Source organism: Lepus europaeus, chromosome 3 (genome assembly GCF_033115175.1).
Source record: "Lepus europaeus isolate LE1 chromosome 3, mLepTim1.pri, whole genome shotgun sequence".
Taxonomy (NCBI): Eukaryota; Metazoa; Chordata; class Mammalia; order Lagomorpha; family Leporidae; genus Lepus; species Lepus europaeus.
The window spans coordinates 55664619-55676981 of NC_084829.1; the positions used below are offsets into that span (position 1 = coordinate 55664619).

Genomic DNA, 12363 nt, shown 5'->3' on the forward strand with positions numbered 1-12363 from the left:
CAGCTTCTCGATAATGCATATAGTAGCAGGTAGAAGGTGATGGAGTAAGTAGTTAAGTCCAGGACACACTTTTTGCGAACCAAGATTGAGTTTCAAGCTCCTAGCTGTGGCCTGGCCAACCCTGGTGGTTAAGGACATTTGAAGTAAACCAGTAGATGGTAGCTCCCTATCTCTGCCCCCTGCTTTGTGTGTGTGTGTGTGTGTATACTTTTAAAATTTAAAAAAAAGATATGAACAGTATATTAAGAGATAGTCTAAGACATGAAATTAACTTAATGAACATGATTAGAACATTAACACAGAAGATTGGAGCATCAAGTAAGTGAATGACAGAATGTGCAAAAAATAAATAAAGCAAAATGTGCTATGCAAATATGCCAAAAAGTGCTTAGTTACACTTTTGCTACCTGAAGTCTTTAGTAACATGAGAGTGATAGAAAACATTTTTGGATTTGAGAGTTTTATCTTTATTTTTTTTTTCCCTTTTCCCACTCCCTGTGGCAAACCTTGGAATTTATTCACTTTTTTTTAAATCATGTGTTATTTGTCATTTAATAGAAAATATTTTATGTTTCTAGGTAACTATATGACTTTTCAGTATGACAATAATGTTTTTCTTTGAGCAATAGTAGTAAAAAAAATAAAGTTCATTTTAAACAGGTATTTTCATATTATAACTACCCATTTATGAAATAACAGTATGTCATCTAGAAAAGCATATTATTAAGTAAAATTTTAAAAATATTCACCGCATAATAAAATATGGCTATTCGTTTTCAAATGTCAAATCAGAAAATTTGTCCAAGATACTAACTATTCTGTACCTGTATTGCAATTCCTACTTCACTATCAGTACCATAAGGTTCCACATATTAACATGAGTTCAATTTTCTTATAAATATAATGAACAAATTCATATAAAAACTTGAGAACTCTTTTTTTTTTTTTTCATTTTTTATTTTTTGCCAGGCAGAGTTAGACAGTGAGAGAGAGACAGAGAGAAAGATCTTCCTTCCAATGGTTCACTCCCCTAATGGCCGCTATGGCTGGTGCTACACCTATCCGAAACCAGGAGCCGGGTACTTCTTCCTGGTCTCCCATGAGGGTACAAGGACCCAAGCACTTGGGCCATCCTCCGCTGCCCTCCTGGGCCACAGCAGAGAGCTGGACTGGAAGAGGAGCAACCGGGACTAGTACTCAGCACCCCAACCGGGACTAGAACCCCGGGGTGCCAGCGCCGCAGGTGGAGAATTAGCCTAGTGAGCCGCGGCGCCGACTTGAGAATTCTTTTTAAATTCTCTGTTCTGCTTTACAATATTCAGTTTTGACAAATTTGCTGTTTATTTATATGTCTTTGTCACTTGAGTAGGCTTTGACACTTGAGTATGACTAGTATGGAACCAAAACAATGACACATTACTGAGAGTTCTTTGTTATTGAATTTAACTTTTTTCATTAAAGAGATACTGGTTTCTTGAATTTCCATAAAACAAAATAAATTATAGCTTTTAATGAGAATGTAATCATATGGAAAGAAACAATTACATTAAAAAAAACAAGCATAGACTTATTCATATAGAATATTCTTAAATAACACAGAGAAAGACATGTTGATTTCTCTAGATATATTTTCCAGAAAATTATTACCAAAATTATTGTGAAATGATAATTATAGAGTACTCACTTTTGGAATAAAGGACAGGAAGTGAAGAGAGTAAATGAAGAATGAATGAATGAATCAAAGGAAATCCAGTAACAATATAGAACTGAAAAGGTAATGAAGATATATTGAAAAGTCAATAGGATATTGATTTTTTTGAAAGACAGAAACATCACAATATGAAACATCTCAGGGAAATAAATGTCCAAACAAATAATAAAGTGAAAGGAAAATCACATTAAAATGATTTGAGTACTGACAAACTTTTAAACTGTATTTAAGTAAAGTTATCCTTAAGGAAGTGAATCATCATGTTCTTGGTAACCATTGAAGGTGAGACGAGAAGAAATGGCTTAAAACAAGATAGAGAGAGCAAGAGACGGAGAGGCAGAAACTGAAACAGGCACAGATAGAGTACAGATAATGAAAAGGAACCCAGCCCTGAATATTCCACAATATTTAAAATGTCAAGAATTTTAAATTGCACTGTAGCTTAGGTATGTGTAGTTGATGGTTGTTTTTGTCTTCCCAATAATCACTTTCTTTTTTTTTTTTTTCTCATCCCCCTTTTTCTAGCAGCATTACCTCTTTCTTTAGGAAACTGTCCTTTTGCCATTCCATTAGATGGGTGCGGAGAAACTGTCAAACAACTATATTATCCTAGCCTGTGAGACCAAAGATAGAAATGCCTAATCATCTCCCATCCTCCACCCACAATATATGGCAAAGGGATGATAATTTGGTTCAAATGAAGAAATGAAATTTTGTCTATTGCGTTTCCAAATTACTTATGGGATATAAATATAACTTCCATTTCTACCCTAACTTTAAAACTAACCCTGACCCTTATGTCTACTCCAAACTAACATTTTGTATTTATCATTAACCATAAATCTCCAGTTTTATTTTATGTCAAAATCGGAGCTAGAAACTCTACATAATTAGGAACCTCCTCTTTAATTTTGCCTCTGTAAAGAGAAAAACTGTGTTACCTAAGTATTATCAAAGCCAAATAGAGGGAATAACTACACACATTTACACAAAATAAACTCATCTCAAGATAGAAATTTATCCTTAGACCTATATATAAAATCTCATTTTACAAGTAACATTCATGGGTCCAAACTGAAGAAATTTCTTATTTTTTCCTGATCATGTTATACGTTTCTTATTAAATAATTATATTCCATATCGTAGCTGTTTTTGGAGTATATTATTTATTTGTTGCTATGTTATTTTTTCACACTGTGAGCCTTTCATGTGTATAATTATAAATACAAAGGAGATGGAAATAAACAAAACAGAAACAAATCCCTATCTGTTTAGAGCTCACTTCTGTAGGTGATTGGGAGATAGAGAGTATAAGCATCAAGTAAAATATATACGCTAATATTGTAGGTGAAATTAAGTGTGATGGCAAATAATAAAATAGAAGAGGTATTCTGGAATGCCTGATAGAATATGGGTTCCCTTTACAAGTGGGATATTGTGAGCATTCACACTAAAAGGTGACATTTTAGGAAAGACTTTCAGAAGGAAGCAAAAATGACACACAGTTATCCTAGAAAAAAACATTCTCAACAAAGCAAATGATAGTGTAAAAATTCTGATTTTGAAGTATACCTTATGTATATGAGCAACAGTGAGGAATTGGTAGCATGCGATATGGGTATCTATTAGAAGGATTTGAACAGAGAAGTGATATGATTTGACTTACATTTCTTAAGATAACTCTGTTGCTGGAATAAAAATAAAGTATATGTAATGGCATATATCAAATCCTATATTATCCTTATCATTGTCCGTTTAATGTTTTACTTGCCAGTCCACGTTCCAGTTGCCAACTCCTGTGACTTTTACCTTAAGAGATTTCCTTATGTCATCTAATAATGGCCATGAGAGCCTCATCTGTCCACATAGCTGGAAGTGACACAGAGTTCTCACCAAGAACATCACCTTGTGCTTCACAGCATTCTCCTTGGTTAGAACAGTCCTGAGATGTGTATTCTGCACTGTCGTCCAGCAGTGCCCCTCTGGATTAGATTGGTAACTAAAAGTGGTGTCTTACTAAATGACATATCTTTTTAATTATTTATTATTTATTTGACAGGTAGAGTTATAGACAGTGAGAGAGAGAGAGAGAGAGAGAGAGAGAGAGAAAGGTCTTCCTTCTGTTGGTTCACCCCCCAAATGGCTGCCATGGCCGGCGCTGCGCGGATCCGAAGTCAGGAGCCAGGTGCTTCCTCCTGGTCTTGCATGAGGGTGCAGGGGCCTAAGCACTTAGGCCATCCTCCACTGCCTTCCTGGGCCACTGCAGAGAGCTGGTTTAAAAGAGGAGCAACCGGGTCTAGAACCTGGCACTCATATGGGATGCCGGCGCCATAAGGCAGAGGATTAACCAAGTAAGCCATGGCGCCAGCCCCTAAATGACATATCTTTTATTAATTTTCTCTCCCCCTGAGTCTTTCTCCTTGTTCCAAAGTGTCTCTTGGGAAAGCTTCTCAAACGATATTTCCTTGCATACTTTATTTATTGAAGTCTTCTCCTGGGGGAATATGGGTAAAAACAAGAGCAACATTGGAAACAAGGAAATGGTTCACAGGCCTCTGCCAGAATCTATGAGTGAAGCTGCTGGCTTGGACCAAGGTGGTAACAATGGAGATCATACTCTGGATGCATTTAGAAGGCTGGACCAATGGGATTTAGTGACAAATGGATTGTGACAAATTATTCAAGAGAAAGAAAGAGAGGTCAAAGATTGTGATGAGTGACTTGAGAAAAAAAGGAGGCAAAAGATGTCACCAAAATTATTTTCTTGGAGAAGTTTGCATCCAGGAGAATTTTAATACAGTATTAAAACTGTAACTTCAAATATCTGAGTTTGAAAAGTCTATGGGATGTCCTAGTTGAGAAGTTAAATAGACACTTGATTATATGAGACTGAAGTTTCACAGAAAAGTCCAATTTGAAGATACATATTTATAAATTGTCAACAGTACTTGCTATTTAAAATAATTAGTTCAGATTAGATCAGTAAGTAGGCAAATATAGAAAAAAAAAAAGAAAATATCCAAGAACTTGGATATGGAATAACTCCAATAAGTGTTGGGAAGACAATGAGGCAGGAGAGGAGCCTGAGAATGATCAGTGAAAGAGAAATCTAAGGAAGTCAAGAAATTGAAATGTTTCAAGGAAGAGAATCTGCTCAGGAGCTACTGTTCATTCAGATAAGATATAGAAAGAAAATTAACCATTTAATTTAGCATTATGACAATATTAATGATCTTAAGGACAGTTCTTTAATGGTAGAAACAGTGGAGGAAAAGATACAATAGATTTAAAAGAGAACAGAATGAGAGGAATAGAGACATTGACATATACAACTTTTCTAATGACTCTTTGATTTAAAAAAAAAAAAGGCAAGATAAAATATTTATTTGGAAAGCAGAATAGAACCCAGAGAGAGGTTTAAGTGTTTTGGTTAATTGCTATGTTTGCTTCTCAAATGGGTTTGGAGAAGTACCATATCTGTATTTGTATACATGTTAATATCAGTAACCAGACAGTGTAAGATAACATGTCTCAATTATTGTGAAAATATTGCAGTTTGCCTTGCCTGGATTTCCTCACACATTTATTATATTTTCAGTTTTATTTCATTTTTAAATTATTTTAGATTTAAAATTTTCTAAGTAGCGTTCACTGTTTTATTTACTGAAAGCATTCCTGGATTTTTCAGAAGATTAGGCCTGGGCAAAAGTCTCCATATCTGGGGAAAAAAAGAACAAAGAAAATATTTTTTAAATTAAAAGGTAAAAAAAAAAAAGATTAGGCCTATACAAATACTAAATACAGTTTTGAGAAGTATCTTAATGAGATTGGTAAACAGCCAAGTATTAGTTGGGAAGAGTTCAGATATTTTAGGGCTAGAAAAGAACTGAGGTGGGCTCAATCAATTTTTAATAAGTGTTGGTGTAGTTATACCAATTATCAATTAAAAATCTTTGCTTGAATTCATAATATTTGAAGCAATTTGCAAATGAAAGAAGAGCTAGCAATAATTATAAAAATATAAAACTGAAAGATAATTATAAACAAAAATTATCTCATAATTTGAGATTATACTGGGGAGTTTATTTCCATTAAAAATAAATATCTAGTCTATTTTTATTTTCTGTATTTAGTTAAAATGAAGCTTGAAGAAAAGATGCAGATTTCAAGCATAAACTGAAGTTAATGATAGCTATGTTAGACTATAAAGAGTTAGGGGCAAGCATTTATCCTAGCGAGTAAGATGTTGAGTGGGATGCCTGCATCCCATATTCAAGTGTCTGGAATCAAGTCTCAGTAACATCTTAATACCAGTTTCTGCTAATATGCACTCTTGGAGGCAGCATGTAATGTCTCAAATAATTGGTTCCCTGCCATCCATGTAGGAGACCTGGTTTGAATTCCTGGCACTCAGCTTTGCCTTGATTTAGCCCAGCTCAAATTGTTGTAGGCATTTGGAGAGAAAATAAGCAGATGGGAACACTCTGTTTTTCTGTGTGTCTATCTGCCAAATAAATAGTCTACCTTTCAAGTACATAAATAAAAAAAATTAAAACATTAATAAATATGATTTTTAAAGAGGAAATTGCAAGTAGGATAGTGAAAAATAGCAAGTGCCTCTCAGAATTTGCAAATGTTCTGATTCCTTTAAAAACATTGGGAAATCCAGAATTAAGGTTTGTGTCCTTGGGTCATGCTAACTAGAACAAAAATAATGGAGACAAAAATAAGACATGTGACATTAATTAACAACATTTCAGGGTTTTATATGTGTTGTTCAAGATCAGGAAGATTTTCATCATTTAATTAATGTGAGACTTTAAAAAAAGGATTTATTTAGTTATTTTGAATGTCAGATTTGGGGGATGGGTAAGAGATCTTGTATCCACTGGTTCACTACCCAAATGGCCACAAAGGCAAGCCCTGGCTCAGTTCAAAACCAGGAGACAGGAACTTCATTCAGGTCTCCCACATGAGTGCCAGGGGCCCACACATTTGAGCCACCTTTTTTGTTTTTCCCAGGCCATTAGCAGGGAGCTGGATCAGAAGGCTAGCAGCCAGGACATAAACCAGCATGCTGGTGTCACAGGCAGTGGCTTTACCCAATATGCCACAATGCCAGCCTTCAGTGGTAGGTATGGTGGAAAGAATTACTATATTCCTAAAGTTGTACTTAGGAAATTTTTACTCATTAAATAAAAGGTTTCTTTGGGGGGTGGGGGGAACAAAACAACAAACCTTAGCATGACCTGTTACTGTTGAAATGATCACAACCGAAACAGCAAATATAATTGAATAATTACTGTAGGATAATATTTTTAAGTATCATAATTGATTTAGGGTGAGATTTCCAAGTTCAATATCTATTATAAAGTGAAAAAAGCAAAAACACTGGTTGAGAAGGCAAGAAACCTTCAGGGCAAGCATTTGACACTGATATTAAGGAGACACTTAGAACACTCACATTCCATTTAGTCTCCCTGGGTTCAAGTCCGAGCTCCACTTCCAAGTCCAACGTCCAGTTAATGTGCATCCTGGAAGATAGCAGAGGATGGCTTATGTACTTAAGTCATTGACACATATATTGGAGACCTGAATGGAGTTCTGGACTCCTGGCTTTAGCTTGATCTAACCCTGGTTGTTGCAGGCATTTAGAGAGCAAAGCAACAAATTGAAGATCTTCCTCTATCTTTCAAATGAATATTTTAAAAAACAAGGTAAGAAACAAGAAGTCATCTTATATTCCTATCTTTACGATGCACTGGAATGTGACTATATTAAATATGTATAATATGTATAACCTTCATATTATTGGTTTACTTTTTCATAAAAAAGTGCAGAATAACTTCCAAACTATTTTAGAAGCCTAAGAACCTTTTGTTTTGATATGAAAATTCTTAGATTATTAAGGTTGAGTCTACTATTTATGTTTTATAGTGGGATTGAAAATAAATTCTGAAGTCTATTTAACTTATATTGATCAATATATTAACACATTTCATTAATAGTATATGGATAATTTATTTTACATGTGCGGCTTTGATAACTAGTAAAATAAATGTTTAATTATGAAAGTATTTATGAATGAAATATGTAATATGTAGGCAAATATTTTCTTTGCCTTTAACACATTTGATGCAGAAATCAATAGGGTAATATATGTACTTCCCATTAGTTTAATGATTATTTGCTATCTTTTCAATTATCTGCATATCAAGTTTGAGAAATACAAATATGATTTATTTTATAATTTTTCATTTGAAATAAACCTAAAATACAGGAGGCTTTTGAACATATATTATACAATAACCACATGGACACTTTTGTGGGGTTGTATTGAGACAAAAGGGTAGAAACAGTAGAAAGATTCTTTGCTAAATTCCCAAGTTACTATCTTTACAAGACAACAATAAAAATGAACTTCCATGAATTGTAAAATGATGGAACAAGGCTGAAATAATGACATACACTCCTAAATGCTTCAAATGTTTAAGCAATATAGTATAACAAGCCATTTTACCGAATATTCTCTGCCTCGGGCAGAAGATCAGCTAAGGTGACCTTTCACAGTTTCTTCTACCAGTGAAAAAGCACAACTCATTTTTTTCTATCCTATAAGATGTATAATATCAAACGAAGGCAATAAACTTGATGAATGGTACTATATCTGCATCTATTAAAAATATCAACTACAGATATTGAAAGGAACAGTTGGTAATCTCTGTGACCCAGAATAAATTTTTCTTTTAAAATCAGAGCTTTCTTGTTTTAATATACATTTGTTAGAACTAGCTGAGCTTTAATGACATCATCAGGTGTTATGGCTTGAGAATTAATTTTGGGAAACCTTTGACCAACCATATAATGCTAACCCAATGACATAATATTCAATCTTCTTAGCAAGAACTCTTTCTTTATTTAACAACAACAAAAAGGCAGAATCCCCTTGATCAGCCCTTGTCCTGACTGTTGATGTACAATTTAATACTTTATCCATTTTAGTATTTTTTTTTTGTTGTTCTAATACTATTGGTTGAACTCTGTAATTAACACACAATTATTCTTAGGTGTTTAAATTTTAACTGAAAAGTGATCCCTGTTAAATATAACAGTGGGAATAAGAGAGGGAGGAGATGTACAATTTGGGACATGCTCAATTGGACTTGCACCAAGTGGTGGAGTTAGAAACATGCCAGGGGATTCCAATACAATTCCATCAAGGTGACATGTACCAATGCCATCTCACTAGTCCAAGTGATCAGTTTCAGTTCACAATTGATCACACTGATAGGTCTAAGAGTCAAAGGGGTCACACAAACAAGACTAGTGTCTGCTAATACTAACTGATAGAATCAAAAAGGGAGAGAATGATCCAACATGGGAACGGGATACGCAGCAGACTCACAGAATGGCAGATGTCCTAAACAGCACTCCGGCCTCAGAATCAGCCCTTAAGTCATTCAGATCTGGCTGAAGAGCCCATGAGAGTATTGTAGGCATGGAAAGCCAAGACACCATGGAAAAAAAAGAAAAAAGAGAAAAAAAAAAAAAAAAAGAAGAAGAAGACCTAAACCAAAGATCTCTGCGAGTGAGATCCCAGTGGAAAGAATGGGGCCATCAAAGAAGGAGGTACCTTTCTCTGAAGGGAAGAGAGAACTTCCATTTTGACTATGACCCTGTTTGAATAAGATCGAAGTCGGCGAACCCTAAAGGCTTCCATAGCCTCGGCAACTCATGACTAGAGCCTAGGGAGATTACTCACGCCATAAACAAAGTGTCAAATTGTTAAGTCAACAACAGGAGTCACTGTGTACTTACTTCTCATGAGGGATCTGTCCTTAATGTGTTGTCCAATGTGAATTAATGCTATAACTAGTACTGAAACAGTATTTTACACTTTGTGTTTCTGTGTGGGTGCAAACTGATGAAATCTTTACTTAATATATACTAAATCGATCTTCTGTGTATAAAGATAATTGAAAATGAATCTTGATGTGAATGGAATGGGAGAGGGAGTGGGAGATGGAAGGGGTGCAAGTGGGAGGGAAGTTATAGAGGGGGAAAGCCATTGTAATCCATAAACTGTACTTTGTAAATTTATATTTCCTAAATAAAAGTTAAAAAGAAAGCAGAATCCCAAATTTTTTTCTGTAAAACTACATTTAAAAATGTATTATTCATAAAATTGCTGCACTGATGATTAGATCTAATCCTGCAATGATATGTATATTGATAGGAATGGAAAGGTCTACCCAGGGTATTATGCATGTCATCTACTGATTTATGCTCTAATTCATATGGATGAAGTTCCACCTCACATTTTAACCGATGTCGATTTTCCTTTTTTCTGCTGTAACGCACATTCAAGACCTTGAGATTAAATATTTGACGGAATGCAATCCTGACAAATAGTATTAGGTAGGTTTAAGAGGACTCAAAGATGAGTTACATTTCAATTAGTGTCAGATTCAGGTGAACTACATAAATAAAAGGCATATGCATTAACATTACATTGGTGTAAAGCATTTTTTTACTAGACTTCACACAAAACTAAACAGAGGAGTTGAAATCAAGGATTTCTTTGAGTTACATTGCAATGGAAATCATACCTTTTTGTCTTAACGTGGATACTGCTGCTGAGGCAGCTCTCAGAAAGATGTGATGTACTAAAAATACTTACAAATTAAAAATTGCTTTATTTATTGTAATTACTTTATTATAAATGTATTGTCTATTTATTGCAAATCATTTTTTGTGCTATGATAGTATGATGATAAGACAAACCACATAGAGTTTTCTAAATCCACTAAGGCAGAATTCCGTAAGGAATTGATAACACTTATTTTCTACTAAATGTTATTTATATGTTTCAGAAGACATGATTTAATCATACTCTACCTGAATTCAAGTATGAATGAGTCATATTACAAAGGACGCTTAAGTATGCTACTTAGGTATCATGGAAAAAAGCTATTGGTCAAGAAAATACAATAGAAAATTGTTATAGAATACCTCATTGAATATGACTGTAATCCCACAAAATAGTCATGCTTTTATCCTTCACAAAGACATTGTTCAAACCTATTTAGTTCAGTATAGCTTCTTTTATGTTAAAAACAAAATGCAAATATGAAGATTGTCCAAAAGTGTTATTTATGGGCAGTTATAACTTCTATGTACTCTGCTAAATACACATAAATTAACAACACAATTACTAGGACTCGTCTTTAGATTTTTTTTGGTATTGTAATAGGTTTTGGGTTCTTTTTATAGTTCAGAATGACCTGCTCTTCAAATACAGAACTAGATGGTTGGTAGACATAAAGTCTGTAAGGCTGTAATTCTGACCCTCCCTGAATTTATCAGCAGTAGACATCTGCCTCGGGGCCACTTGGATACATTTTTTTAAATTTTATATTATGAACTCAGAAGCTGCAGCTCATCTCTGCTATCACTTATATTAGAATAATGTGGCTTCTTGTTCCACAAGGAAAGGAGGCATGGAGAAAAGAATAAATAAGCAAGAACAGGAAAAGAGACACAAAAAGAGAGTCTTGATGGGTTTCTATTTTTTATCACAATCCCGTCATGTGGCCAGATACAAATCTGTCTCTAGTCTCCAAAAGACATATTTATTCTCTTTCATAATATTTCTATTTCTTTTCATAATCTGGAGTTAATTTCCTTTTATGAAAAACAACAGCAACTGGGGCCGACATCGTGGCTCACGTGGTTAATCCTCCGCCTGCGGCACTGGCATCCCATATGGGTGCCAGTTCTAGTCTCAGCTGCTCCTCTTCCAGTCCAGCTGTCTGCTGTGGCCCTGGAAGGCAGTGGAGGATGGCCCAAGTGCTTGGGCCCCTGCACCCACATTGGAGACCAGGAAGTGGCACCTGGCTCCTGGCTTTAGATCGGCGCAGTGCCGGCCATGGCGGCCATTTGGGAAGTGAACCAATGGAAGGGAAAATCTTTCTCTCTGTCTGTCTCTCACTGTCTATAACTCTACCTGTCAAATAAATTAAAATAAAAATTATAAGAAAGACAACAGCAACAACAACTCTCCATGCATATAATGTAATTTTGCTACTTTATCCTGCACTGGAAAGCCCTTTTGCATATCAGTTGACCTTCAACCTCATAAGACCCTCAATGTCATAAGTATTTTCATAAAGCAACAAAAGATATAACTCAGATAACAGTTTAAACATCCTGGAATTAACACACTGTCTTTTTGAGAAGCGGTGTCTTGCCTAAATATTAGTGAGATAATCTGAAATATTTTCCTATTCCAACAATTCTCATTTTACACAGTATTTCATGTACTTCATGGGTAATGTGTTGCCTATCCCAATCTGGTGTGGAATTGTGCCATTTAAGAAATGCTGTGGCATTATTAAAAGCCCTCCATGAGCTGGTCTTACCTATTATGAGTTTTCCTTTCCAACTCTTCCTTCTAGCTTTGCTGGATTTCTGTCAGGTCCTTCCTGGCCTTTGAGACTTTGCAAATATAATATTCTTGATATCTGCCTGGTCAAATTTGTCTTCTTCTTCAGGTATCAATTTGAATCTCACTTTCTGTTAGAAGGTTTTGCCATCCCCTAGTTACTAGAATGTGTTCTCCCACAGCATGTTGGACTACATATCTATCTCAC

At 34.9% G+C, this 12363-nt stretch overlaps 1 protein-coding gene and 1 long non-coding RNA gene across 2 annotated transcripts in view; one reads left to right on the forward strand and one right to left on the reverse strand.

The window, feature by feature from the left end:
• Positions 1–12363, forward strand: part of HCRTR2 (hypocretin receptor 2) — a 124883-nt gene that overhangs the window by 22885 nt on the left and 89635 nt on the right. The gene's annotated exons all lie outside the window — the stretch shown is intronic.
• The window catches only part of LOC133756932 (uncharacterized), a 31188-nt gene continuing 23991 nt past the window's right edge, over positions 5167–12363 (reverse strand). The window contains exons 2-3 of the long non-coding RNA XR_009865550.1: positions 7176–7245; positions 5167–5429 (exon numbers count right to left, since the gene is read on the reverse strand). This is a non-coding gene — a long non-coding RNA (uncharacterized LOC133756932). The remainder of the gene's footprint in view (positions 5430–7175; positions 7246–12363) is intronic.